Source organism: Buteo buteo, chromosome 21, assembly GCF_964188355.1.
Source record: "Buteo buteo chromosome 21, bButBut1.hap1.1, whole genome shotgun sequence".
NCBI classification, from domain to species: domain Eukaryota; kingdom Metazoa; phylum Chordata; class Aves; order Accipitriformes; family Accipitridae; genus Buteo; species Buteo buteo.
The window spans coordinates 12,543,745-12,556,052 of record NC_134191.1 but is presented as its reverse complement, the minus strand read 5'-3'; the positions used below and the strand labels follow the sequence as shown (position 1 = coordinate 12,556,052).

At 40.1% G+C, this 12,308-nt stretch overlaps 2 long non-coding RNA genes across 2 annotated transcripts; one reads left to right on the top strand and one right to left on the bottom strand.

The window, feature by feature from the left end:
- The first annotated feature begins 3,017 nt into the window (after nucleotides 1-3,017).
- On the top strand, nucleotides 3,018-5,801 carry LOC142042701 (uncharacterized). Its single transcript, XR_012653834.1, has 3 exons — nucleotides 3,018-3,391; nucleotides 4,261-4,422; nucleotides 5,054-5,801. It is a non-coding gene; the product is annotated as an uncharacterized LOC142042701 (long non-coding RNA).
- Nucleotides 5,802-7,991: 2,190 nt separating this feature from the next.
- On the bottom strand, nucleotides 7,992-9,143 carry LOC142042702 (uncharacterized). Its single transcript, XR_012653835.1, has 2 exons — nucleotides 9,031-9,143; nucleotides 7,992-8,347 (listed from the first exon to the last, which is right to left on the bottom strand). It is a non-coding gene; the product is annotated as an uncharacterized LOC142042702 (long non-coding RNA).
- Between the last annotated feature and the right edge of the window lie 3,165 nt (nucleotides 9,144-12,308).

Here is a 12,308-nt window from a genome sequence, read left to right as displayed (position 1 = left end):
TCTGCTTCCTCGGCTGTGGCACGGAGCCAGTATTGCCTCACCGAGGGCTTGGCCTCCAGCTCGGGGATCTCACGGCTCCAAAACGCCTCGCCTACGTTGCCTCAAGTGCCTGCTCTGGCATCTTGTTACGCACGGGCTATTGCAGCCGACTGGATTTTGTTCTCTGTGAGTGGCTGGAAAGGAGGTGTGTTTCACCGAGCTTATAATAGAAAGCTTGCTTTGACCTCCATGACAGAAAGATTAACGCCATTCCAGAATGAGACAGTGCGTGTTTTTTAAGGGTCCAAAGGCAATTCCTGTTTACAGAGCAGGACTGGAAGAGCCTTGTAGCATTCAGGCTAGGGCAACGTCTGTCAGGGTTTCCTTCCCCATCACTTCTTTTTCAGGTGGACTTTTGCCCTGCTGAGGGAGAACTTGAAATGCCCTCTGGATGGCTGAGCCAGGCTGTTGCGGTTGTGCAAAATCACACTGCCTGTCTCCGAGATGAGAGAATGAAGAAATTCTTGTGCCTACCCCAATATCTTCTCATCAAAGGAAACCACATCGAAGCTTCTTTGGGGTGATTCTTCCTGTTTTAGGATTTCTAAAGTTTCTTTTAGAAACTGTTTGGCTGAGATCCACAGAAAGCTTGCCAATCTTTATGAAAAACTTGTCATTGACAGTAAAGATCCATTTGCAATAGCCTTGGACTTCCTTGAGTTATTCAGCTCTGCAGATGCAGTCTTAAATCCTTTGATCTATAGTGGTCTGACCTGCTAATCCCAATTATATGCCCATGCCCAGCACCTTTACCTCTATCAGCATATGGGCACCGAGAGCTGGGCCTGTGATTCTGCTCCCACCATACCCACTTTTCCAAGAGGTATGAAAGGCTGAAAGCACTCTGAACAAGGGAAGTATCTATCTGCTAATAGCATCAGCCCTTGCATTTTTAGTCATCTTTCTGGAAATCAGAAAGTACAACATCGCCTTTCTGGGTAAATGTATACTCATATCTGTGAGGAGCTTGATGCAAGTCAATGATCTGATGCTTGCTGAGCCAGTGGGGAGTCAGAAGTGGTATGAGCCTGGAGTTCGCTGTCTAACGTATTCCCTGGCACAGTCCTGGAGAGAAAACACAAAAAGGCCATATGCCCTTTGGAGTAAATCAATCATTTCACTGATGGTTGGATCTGCCTGATTCTGCTGCATTGTTACTTGCCTCCTTAAATTCCAGAACATTCCTCTGAATTTTATTATCAGTCAAGTCATTTCTTGGCTGATATTGTGCTCAAAACATTCATGTTTCTCCAAATTGAGGCACCTAATCTGAGTTACATGTCTTTGGTCAAAAAGGAGTTATGCGGTGATCCATTGTCAGGGCCCAAAATTTAAGGTGCTTTTTGGAAAAGTGGCCTTTAATGAGCTCTCATGTTTTCTTACATGATTGTAGACTGACACTCAATGACCCGCAGGTGCTCCTCTAGGTGGGAGATATTTAGCTTGTTATTAACTATTACCTTATAGAAGGATAGTCTCATCCATACACTGACAGGGAACAACTAAGACTAGAATTGGAGGCAAGGATTCTAGATGTTTTTGGAGACTTAAACTCATATTTCTAGGCACCAGCAGCACTGAAAATAGAAGATATACGAACATGGAAATCCACCATCTAGAATATTAACAATATGGAACTCTCCTTGAAGGAAAGTGCAAGGCACACTTAGCATGTGCAAAGCTGTATTATTTACTTCAGAAAGATCATGCTGCGAGCTGGTGACGCGCCTTCCTTCCCCTCTCTACTTCTCATTTTTTCTCCGTATCGAGGCCCGCCGATCCCAGAAATCATTTGCATCTCCTCTGCAAACCATGACTATCCTTTTCTCTCTCTCATGTTCTTTTTTTGCACAAGGCTTTTGGTGTATTTCATCCAGTTGACTTCAACCCCCTTCCACCGATGCACACAAACAGTGACGGTGCAAATCACTGCTGCCGTTATTGGTCCCAGTCATAACCTGATACAGCTGGTGTCTGCTGGCCTGGGATTTTCCGAGGGCTCCTGCAGCAGAGCAGGTTGCAGGCTGATTGAGACATGTTTGGTGGTTCAGCCAGGTTTGCCACAAGGGGGGGTGAAGAACAGAAACCATCTGTGGAAATTTACTGACTCTCTGACGATCTCATGACTTCTTGCTAAATCTGAAAATTCCCAGTACAACAGGAATAATTGTTTCTAAACTGCCTGTACGGCCTTTCATCATTTACCTGAATATTGCATGGTCATTAGCATTTTTTTTGTCAGTGATAGACAGCAGTCCATCATTTGGCAAAGGGGTGGAAGATAAGGAATTCATTAGTCAAGACACTAGTCTCTAGTACAAAGAACTTCCATACAGATGGTGAATTTTAAATATATATATATATATATTTTCAACAAATTAGCACACAGCGTGCCAACTCTTGTGAAATATGTGCACATTAGGATTATGAGTGGGAGCAAATAAGGTTGTGAGGAATCTTTCTGTGGCTTCTGTTTTCAAACAGTGATTTGCAAAGGCTTTTTCTTGTCTCTTTCTTTTGTTTGTTTTAAAGGTTAATATGTACGAAGCTCTTTAAATCATCTGAAGTGGATCATGCTTATGACTAAGAGATAAGGAGGGATTTGTCTGTCTGACAAACTTCCCCTCTGTTTTTAGAGAAGGTTGGTATTTTCAGAAGTGGTAAAATACCACCGAGTGCAAAATGCAGGGTGTAGTGAAAATCAGAGTTCTGCCAGTTTATGGGCTGAGCAAAAACTGTTGAAATGCAAGATGTTTCAAGGCCCAGCTCTGTGTCCTGCACAAGAAAAGCCTCCAGTGATGGCTCTAAGTAAAGATTTCAGTCCCCAGCCCATGAAAGATCAATGTAATACCTACTGCAAAGCCGATAGGAATTTTGCCTTCAGGACAATTTATGTTCTTAGTCATCTCTATACTGGACCATATCATCTATCCATCAGAATTAATGGTGTTTATTTAAAAACTTGAGGGAAGGAAAGAGGAAAAAGCCAGGACAAACCAGAGAAAAATGCCCTGACTCTGTGTTGTGCCTCTGGGCAGGGCACAAAGTGAATCTCAAATAATGTAATTTCTAAGCAAGCCATGGCTAGAAGTAGAAACTGCAACAGTGATAAAAGACCACCAGTACAGTCAACTCAAGCAGCATTAAAGGCAATGGACAGCAGACCCTGCAAAGTTTGCTCAGTGCACAGTGCAATGCCCTGATAGGGCTAGTAATGCTGTGCAGGCTGGTTTTGCTTTAATATTTTTGATAAGGCTTTGTAAAGACAAGGGACTGGCTCATGCAGCTGTACTGAAGTCCTGTAGATCTGTCTATTTAGGATTGCTTTTAGGGCTGGGGATGAAGGGACAAGGTAAGAAGCTGTATATTTTCCATATGGTGTTGCCTATAGTGGGGTCAATTTTCTAAACCTTTGCTGGGGCACTGCTGTGTTGAAATACTAATTCAAATACTAACAAAACTGTAGCAGTTTAGGGCAGGAATAGGATATTTGCAGGTGGATAATTAGCTAACTGTATAATAATGATCTCCTCTTATACACAGCCAAAAACTTGGTTCCGTACAGCGTTTAGGGCAAGATACAATGTGTTGACATTTGACATATTGAAAGTTTTCTGCATCTGTCCAGGAAATGGTAAAGAAGATAATCCCAAAGACGAAATTCAAGAAAATTTAAAAAACACTTAAGATGAGAAAACGGAACCCACAGAGAAAAGCAGACACATTAAAGGCAGCAGGATTGCAGCCCTGTACGTCATATAAAATGAATGCAGTTCATCATGCTGAATTGTTCAAGCTCAGACCATATATGTTCAGTTCTTGACAAACTAATCTCTTTACAAAGCTACATAATGCAGCAGAGTCAGCTAAGAACGAGTTATAAACAAAGAAGCTATTCAGCTGTCAAAGCAATTTTCAGCTATATTAAAACAGAATAGGATGAGATGGATTCTGCCAAGCCTTCTGCTGCATGCTGTCCCGGGAAGCCGGTGGCATTGCATGTGTGTAAATCGCATGGCGAGAGGGAGTGAGTGCGTGCATGCGTGCATGGGCAGCCGCCCACGTGAACACATGTACACACACGTGCACAGGATAATCGCCCATCGCCTTCCTCAGCTCTGGTTAGAAATTGTAAAATGTTTATTTAAATTGCATTTTCTGTCTGCACTTGGGGATGTCACCAAGTTCTGTCCATTCTGATGACGTGTTTTGTTTCCATAGAAACCAATGTACTTTGGAGAGTGAAAAGCAGAAGCAGACAGAAAAGCAGAAAAATCAGGCAGAATAAGAGAAGTGTGTGGTGTGAATAGATCATTTGGGTCACGGGGCTTTTAACAAAGTGACTTACGCCTTAAGGTGGCAAGATGCCTTATTTATTTGTGGGTATGTTACTCCAGAATAATTCAAATCCATTCAAATGTATGTCAATTAAATGAACACAGCATCTTATTTCTTCATATATACTATCCACCATGAGATAGATTGTGCCTGTACTGGCGAGGCCAGGCTTCCACTGTGCTTTCTGCTGATAACATGACTTTTGCTGTTTGCTGTGTCTCTGGTGTCATTAGCAGGTGTTTCCTATCTTCATCCCCAAACTGGGGAAGGAGGCAGAGCCTGGGAAACTACAGATTTCGACTAAGGTTCAATGAAATACCTGTCAAATCTCCCATAAAAAAAGCTGTATATGATCTGTACCTCCCAAGGGGTAGGCGGGGCAGGGAGAGGCATGCTGGAGCTATTCTATGATTTTTTCCTTCTTAAAACAGCCAACTTGCCATTGAATCATTTAATCACTAATTAAAAATCCTGGATAAAACAAGCTGTCTACAGTTTTCTGGCAAACATCTCACTGACTTCAGTAGGGCCAAGATTTTACCCTTTCCTTGACTGCAGAGCTTGTTTGTTGTCAATTCTTTTTCTTTAGCTGTACTATCTGTTTTATGCCAGTTTTTTTCTCTTAGATGCGTGTTTTCATTCCTTTTTCTCATATATTATCTCACTTCACCTCCAGGATATAGGGTCTTAACATGATGGACCCCAAGAGGCAGTCCGTGACCAGGCCAGCTCCGTTTCGCACACATCCTTTTCTGCTGTGACCCAGGAGACGACAAGGAGTAGATGTGAGGACAGTAGGAATTTCAGCAGCTAAAGGCCACCTCAAGCACCCCTGTGCAGCCATAAACTCGACTTGCAAGTCCTTGTCACTAGAGCTATGCGGTGCTAATGAGGTATCTGACCAGCTGGAAAAAGGATGGACCGCTGTAGCCTAGAGCATTAGCTATTTCACCACCCAGGGCTGAAGGCCAGGAGGAGAAACAGAATCCAACATGTGTGTGTCCTATATGTGTAAATGCTGTTGGTAACAGAGCAATATTCCAGTTCTGTCTGTGCATATTCTTTGGTACGTTTCTCTCCTGTCTTCCTCTTTTGTACATGCCAGTCATATAGTCTGTAATTTTGCTTTCAGAGTCTGCCTTAGAAGAGACCTATGCCATTTTTGCCTGGAGCTGAATAACTATTAAGTTGCACCCCCGCTGGCTGCTTGCTTGAAGGTAGGGATGTGCCAACAAACCCCTCTTCCCAGGGGCTTTTTGGCAGAGCACGCTCGACTTTCTGCTGTGTTCTTCATAAGAAGCTACTCTTGGTCACATACGGCCCATGTATGAGGGACCTGAGCCAACAAAAATTGCCAGGACCTACTGCATTCTTCAAAGCTTTGGGCACCAGAGTATGAATCGACAGCAAACACCCTAATCCCTTACCAACACATTGGGTGGCAAAACCCACAGCAGTTGCCTGTAGTGTTGATGTGATTCAAGCCCATACTGTTTAATTTATCTTTGTGCACCCAAAGTCATGATATCTAACAGTACCGACAGTTAAGGGTCTCATTTGCTGATTCATCAACAAATTATAAGAATAAAAAGAAAACTATGTGAAGAGAAAGATGATTTTGTTGAGCAGCTCTAATCTTGGATGTTTTCCTTGGCTTTAAACTTTGAATTTTACCAGTTATATGTTAAATGTTCTGCTTCACTTCTTTGTATCCAGACAGAAAGAAATGGTTTGTAAAAAATGTGCTATGTGGGTAATGTAGAATTTTTCTCCTCTGGGGAATCCATCAGTGAGGATGTTTACTATGTATTTATGAGGTCCCTTGCAGATCTTTAGACTAGGCTTTCAGATGTTCATTCTCTTGGACTTTTTATTGCTAACATTTATTCTTCTTTTAATGGTGAGCTCTCAGAAGAATGCAGAGGGCTCGGTTCAAACTCCAGGCAAATCTTACATCACTTTTGGCTTGCAACTGGGCTCCGCACAGGACTCAGCAAGATTTCATTCAGCCTTTTCTATAGTGTTGGTTACAGTTCTCGAGGGGGGCAGGGAAAATTACTTTTGGCTTTAATGTTCTGTATTAGTTAGTCTGTGATTTGCTTGTTCCAGAGGCTGGATATTATCTTTGATACTATATTATTCTGTAAAGTAATGCTGAGTGCAAGAGAGAGTGACAGAGCATGTCTCATGCTACCCCTGATTCATTGCATGTACTTCTGCGAGGCGATGAAATACTTTGGTCACGTGAAAACTGCTAATTTCTAGATAGTAGCTAATATCTAAATACTAGATATTACATGACAAGTTTGAAGGCCAGAAGGTAATGTTCAGGGTTGATGTCTGTACTCGGAGAAATAATCTTCTGGAAGCCAATGTATCTTTACGTGCGAGTGAGGAGAATTTGCATGACTGTAAACTCAAGAATGGGCTGTTATTCAAGTACAAGAATAAATGAGAAAGGTTAAAAAAACTTTTTTTAAAAGTCTGTGCAATCCAAGTGTACTGTTTATCATTGTGTTGTACCAAAACAAAATTTGTGATGTACTTTGACTTGGGATTTTCCAGAGTCATCGATGCAGTGCTGATTTTCATCCTCTCTTGTCTTGCTGTTACCTGACTTCCCAGGCTTTGGAATTTTTATCCTAATTTTCCTCTTTCGCTTTTAATGAAATAATAAAATTTGTGTTTTGACCTCAGAGTCTTCTCCCACACTAGAGAATTTAAAATTGCTAGGTGAGAGTCAGCAGGAGATTATGATACTCTGTCTAATTTCCTTAGAAATGTTATAGCTGAAGTATTTATAATAACAAGGCTTTGTTGCTGGAACCTCTGAATGCCAAGACTGAAAGAGGTAACTGAACCAGCAAGTTCTGGAAATATTTCCTAGATAGAAACTCAGGAGGAAGAAGAGGAGCAGGGGAACACCAGCAATGTAATCGTATAACTGAGCATGTACTTTTCAGCAAAAGAATTTCCTTGTCAAGTTTAGTGTTTTTTCTTTTGACAAATTGCTTGTGTAGAAACTGAAGTTTTTCAGTCCTGTGCTGTTCCAAATTTTAAGCTTTTGGTTTTCTTGATGTGGTTATTTTTTTGACATCGCTTAGTGGTGATGAGTCCATGTTCGTGTGGTGTGATTGGTCATCTCAGTCATGCTTAATGACAAGCCTTATAAACTACATTTGACTCAGAAATGTATCATTTGGTTGTTGGAAGGAGAGTCTGACGCATTACTCAAAGTCAGTGAAATTTACTTCTAATCAAAAAGTTTTGCCATGGTAGGAGTCAACAAGACTCAAACAGTGCACGATACTCCTGCTCGTTTGCTTTCCAGGCTGAATCTTGCACATAGTGTGTCTTGAGAATGACAGCCGTGAACAAATTTTTAGTCACATGACTATTCTCAAAAGTAACTAAAATTGGATGCAACGGAAGATCCATCTGATAATGATCCAACATATTCACACATATTTTCTCACTACTGGTCAGTTGTCCCTTCTATTCCCTTTTATTTCTTCTTATTTTTCTGTTTTGATGATGCCTGTTTTGTTCCCAGAACTAATCTTTGAATTTATAGTGGATGATTTTGAATATTGATGAATCTACATATACAAATGTAGATACATAAAATGGTTGCTTTTTTAGGGAGGTTGATTTCTTTTGCTAAGCAAGAGAGCAGACCTGGATACAGAAGTTGCAGGCATGTTTTTGATCAGTCAATCTGTGCATTTGCACCAAACAACCTTATGATTCATGCTGTGATGCACCACTTGAGGCTTGGCCTGAGTTCTTACTGGATGATGGTTGCCTTACATTGCAATGGTGAGATATTTCCCTTCTCCTAAGAGAATCTGGGGTATGTTCATTGATTGGTTTTGTTAAATAGTTCTGGTTTTCCGTAAGATCTTTATCACTGGGTAGCTCCTTCTTCAAAAACCTGGTGCCATCTCCCAAGACATTACCTCTGTAGTATCTGGCAGTTAGATTAAAAGCAGGTTATAGTAAGTCAGCTGTTGAGAGAAGTTTCCCTGAACATACAAAACCTGTGACTTACACGTTGTGTTTCATTAGGAGGTGTTTTTGTTAAAGAATTGCCAGAGACAACACAAAAATTAATCTTGGTTATAATGTAATCCTGATACAAAATGCACCGTTTCTTCTTGGCAAATGAAGTGTTTGGCACGAGCAAGTATTTACATTTACATTATTTTTAAACTTCTGTGTGTGCTGGAAGGTAGAGAGTGAAATATTTCCTAGATGGCCAGACTATTCCTAAGAAAAGATACATCACGGAGGAGAAATTCAGAAACATTCTGTTTCAAAGGATACTATGTGATCAATAAAATTACACTAGGGTTTTAGTGGATGTCCGGAGCACATCTTTCATTGTCTTTACATAGGCTACACCTCAATTTTGTTTATGTTTTATTTAAGAGCTTTCCAATTTTCTATTGTATCAGCAGTTGCATGAGCTACCTTTCGTTGTGCTCCTGCTTTGACATATTCCTATACATCCATGTTCTAAAGAGATTTTTTTTTTCCTCTGTGCACAAGAAAAAGTGATAGAAGTTACTGTTGGTTAACTTATTACACTCTGATGCTCTCTATCTTAGCTCAAATCACTAAGTAAATATAAATAGTATTTATATGTCATACCTCTTCATAACTGAATATGCATATTACTTCCAATTTTCCTGTGTTCCTGGCACTTGAGTGAGGAGAAGTCAGAAAACACCAAGAGAATGTTGGCGTATGTGAAAAAACTTGCATGAACCTTGATTCCAGGAAGAACATACATACATGCTGATAAACAGCTCCTTATCTAAGAAATACTTAAGAGAGTGTTTCTTAAATGAGAGTGCTTCTCTGAAACTGAGCATTTGGTTGCTGGGTTGTTGTTTTTTTTTTTTTTAATATTTCAACACCCTGCTGATAGTGTTGTGAAATCCTTGCTGAGCCTTAGCCAATTAACCAAATAAACTTTTACTTGCTTAATGATTTTATAACTCTTCTATGTGAGATCAACTTTCCATTTGTTCATTTAATTTCTCTCCTGCATTTTGTGTACAAATACTAGCTAATCTCACAGAGACTCCAAGTCTTTGAGACTTAAGTTCTTGCAAAGTTACCAAAGACAGCAATCAGAACACGTTTGGACACTTAACAAAGTTCTCATAATGTTTTTCACTGATATTTTTAGTATTATTAAAGTTAATTACTGTTGTGTTATTGAATACATTGAGCTCTTATATTCTGTGATGTAATTTTCTACTTTACATTTATTATTTACATTTATTATTACACATTCCATTTAAAGTTGTCTTTCATTGCTCAGTGTGTGACATACTTCAGAGAAGAACTGAGATCTTCCAAATCTGCATCCCATAAACTGTCTGCAAAATAGTCCTTCTTTCTAATGGCCAACCAGCCCCTAGAATTCAACTGAAAGGTTAAGATCAGAAGTATGATAATGTCACTGAAGACAGCAAATTACTGAGCAGGATTTCTTTAATTACAAAAGGATTGAATAGGAACAAAAAAATACTCCCTACACACTGCAGACTTTCTCGCTCTGTGATTGTTGGTATTATATTTCATGTTTTCAAGCATTCTAGTAATGGATACAAAATTGGAAGCAGGAGGAAAGGTAGAGAAATCATACCTAGAGGCAGTGAGAGAATGGGAGAATTCTCATTCAGTACCAGTGAAATAAATTTCTGTCCACAGGGCATAGGCATTGAGAGGAAAATAACTTATATGAAACCAAGGGCTGTAACAGCCTAATTTTGTTCTCTGGACCCAGGTAAATTTCATCCTAACACAATAAATAAATACATAATATAAAGTGCAATGCTATTTCCTGATTCATGATCTTGTTAGACTCCAAATGAACATATATCATGCTGGAATTGTAATAACACAGGCTTAGTACATATAGAGGGAATTGCATCCAGCTACTAAATATGAAGAAAATGTACCAAAAGGGGATGATTTAGAGGGGAATGAAATTCTCCTTTAGACTCAGTGATTATTCTGCTGTGTTTTCCCCTGGAAGATGGTCCTTCTCACATACAGACATTTTTACATATTTTCTTTCTCAAGCCAAAAAAACAAAAAAAAAAAAGAAGAAAAAAATCCTACTGGTATATAAACAAATTTCAGGTATTTAGCTATATACTATCATTATGCTATAAGCTGAAAAGCAACTTTAAAAATTAGAAAGTTCAGCAAAATAATTTAATATAAAATCACTATATAATAATATGTAACAATATTAGCTATATATGTGTTTGTAATAATATAAAACTGTTTTCTCTTTTCTTTGCACTCTGTGTCACCTGAAAATGTTTCTTCAGGCTCAGGAACGGTTTGGAGCCCATATTTGTCAAATATTGTAGAAACAGGAGAAGGAATAATAACAGCAACAAATGATTTAATTATTACTACAATTATCATTGCTGTTCTTATTGTGAATATCATTTCCTGTAACACCTGTGATGTGGCTGGCAATTTTCAGACACTTCAGTGCTTTTACAGAATTCATAATCCAAGGACAGAAGTCGGGGAAGAAATATCAATAAGCTATTTATGGAAAACATACCCATAAATCAGCAAGCTCCCTTATAGCCGTAGAAGCACTCTCTTAGGAGGATTTATATGGAAGGGACTCAGCAGATGAGCCCTGGGTGGCTGGACAGGGCTTAGGGTTCGGACCACGGTGTGATGGCCTGGGGCGCAGATGGAGTGGGGTGTCGTGAAACACGGGGCTCGGAGCAGGCGGCTGGAAGCCTCACAAGTGCACGGAAGGAGCTCCAGAGCTTTGAAGGCTAAAATTTGCTCCGTGCAGGATGGGGGGCTGCTTGAGGAATTCAAAACCTCAGTAGGGGAAGTTATTCATGAGCCCTTGTCAGTAGGGATATGCTCGGAGATGACAGTAGTGGGGTAACTGTGGTGTAAAGCTATCTGGCTGTATAGATTTCAGCGCCGCCCGGCTGAGAATTTGGCTAGCAGCTTACAAATCCCCAATGTTTCACACATTGGAGTACAAAACAACTGTTCTTTCAGACTATTGTGTAATTGTGAGTCATTAGCCTCTGCCTGAGGACGATCGAGCTACCTTGTCAAGGAGCTGGAACAAAACTCTGCATCTCAGGTGACTTAGTTATACAACATGGAAAACAAATTCCCTCTGCCAGCACTTCGTGGGCAGTCCCTTGCACATCACCAGGGAGATGTTTGGTGCCATGGCCTGAGTTTCTCCCCATAGAAAGGCCAGATCTGTAAAATTGCTCTTTACCCAGCCTTAAATTCCATGCAAGTCCTCAAAATAAATTCAGGAGGATTGTGCTGAAAGGGCGATTTTCACCCTTGATGGCTGAATCACCATAACATCTGTGTTGAGTTATGGTACAGCTCAAACACTGAGGGAAGAGGATGAAGATAAGAAGTAAGTGGCCAATACCTCTTTAAGAATCCACAAGAGCAAAGTAATAAAAAAGAAATACAATAACTCAGATAATAAAAACATTATCTTATAGATTTCATACAAACTTTGCCTTAGGGAGGCCACCTGGCTTGTGTTTTACTGACACAGCTGTTCAGACTTTTTTTTCCCTTTGCTACATAAAAAATAGAGGATTCTGAACAGCTGTTTGGGTTAATTTTTTTAATGCCTTCAGTAAGTAAAAATAAAGGCAAATGACATGAATAAGTTATGTGAAACTGCCTCTAAAGTTGCTTCAAAAACTTTCCAGAATAATTCCTGGACCTCATCCACAGCAAATAAAGGTCTGTTGTCTGTGGAAGGAGCGGAGCCAGAAGGGCATTTCCACTCTCTTGCTGACCAGGTGTAGCATTAGCTGTCCAACATCTCTTCTCTTCATGAAGGAAAGAGTCATTTACACCAGGGCAAATTGGCCAACTCGGTTATACTG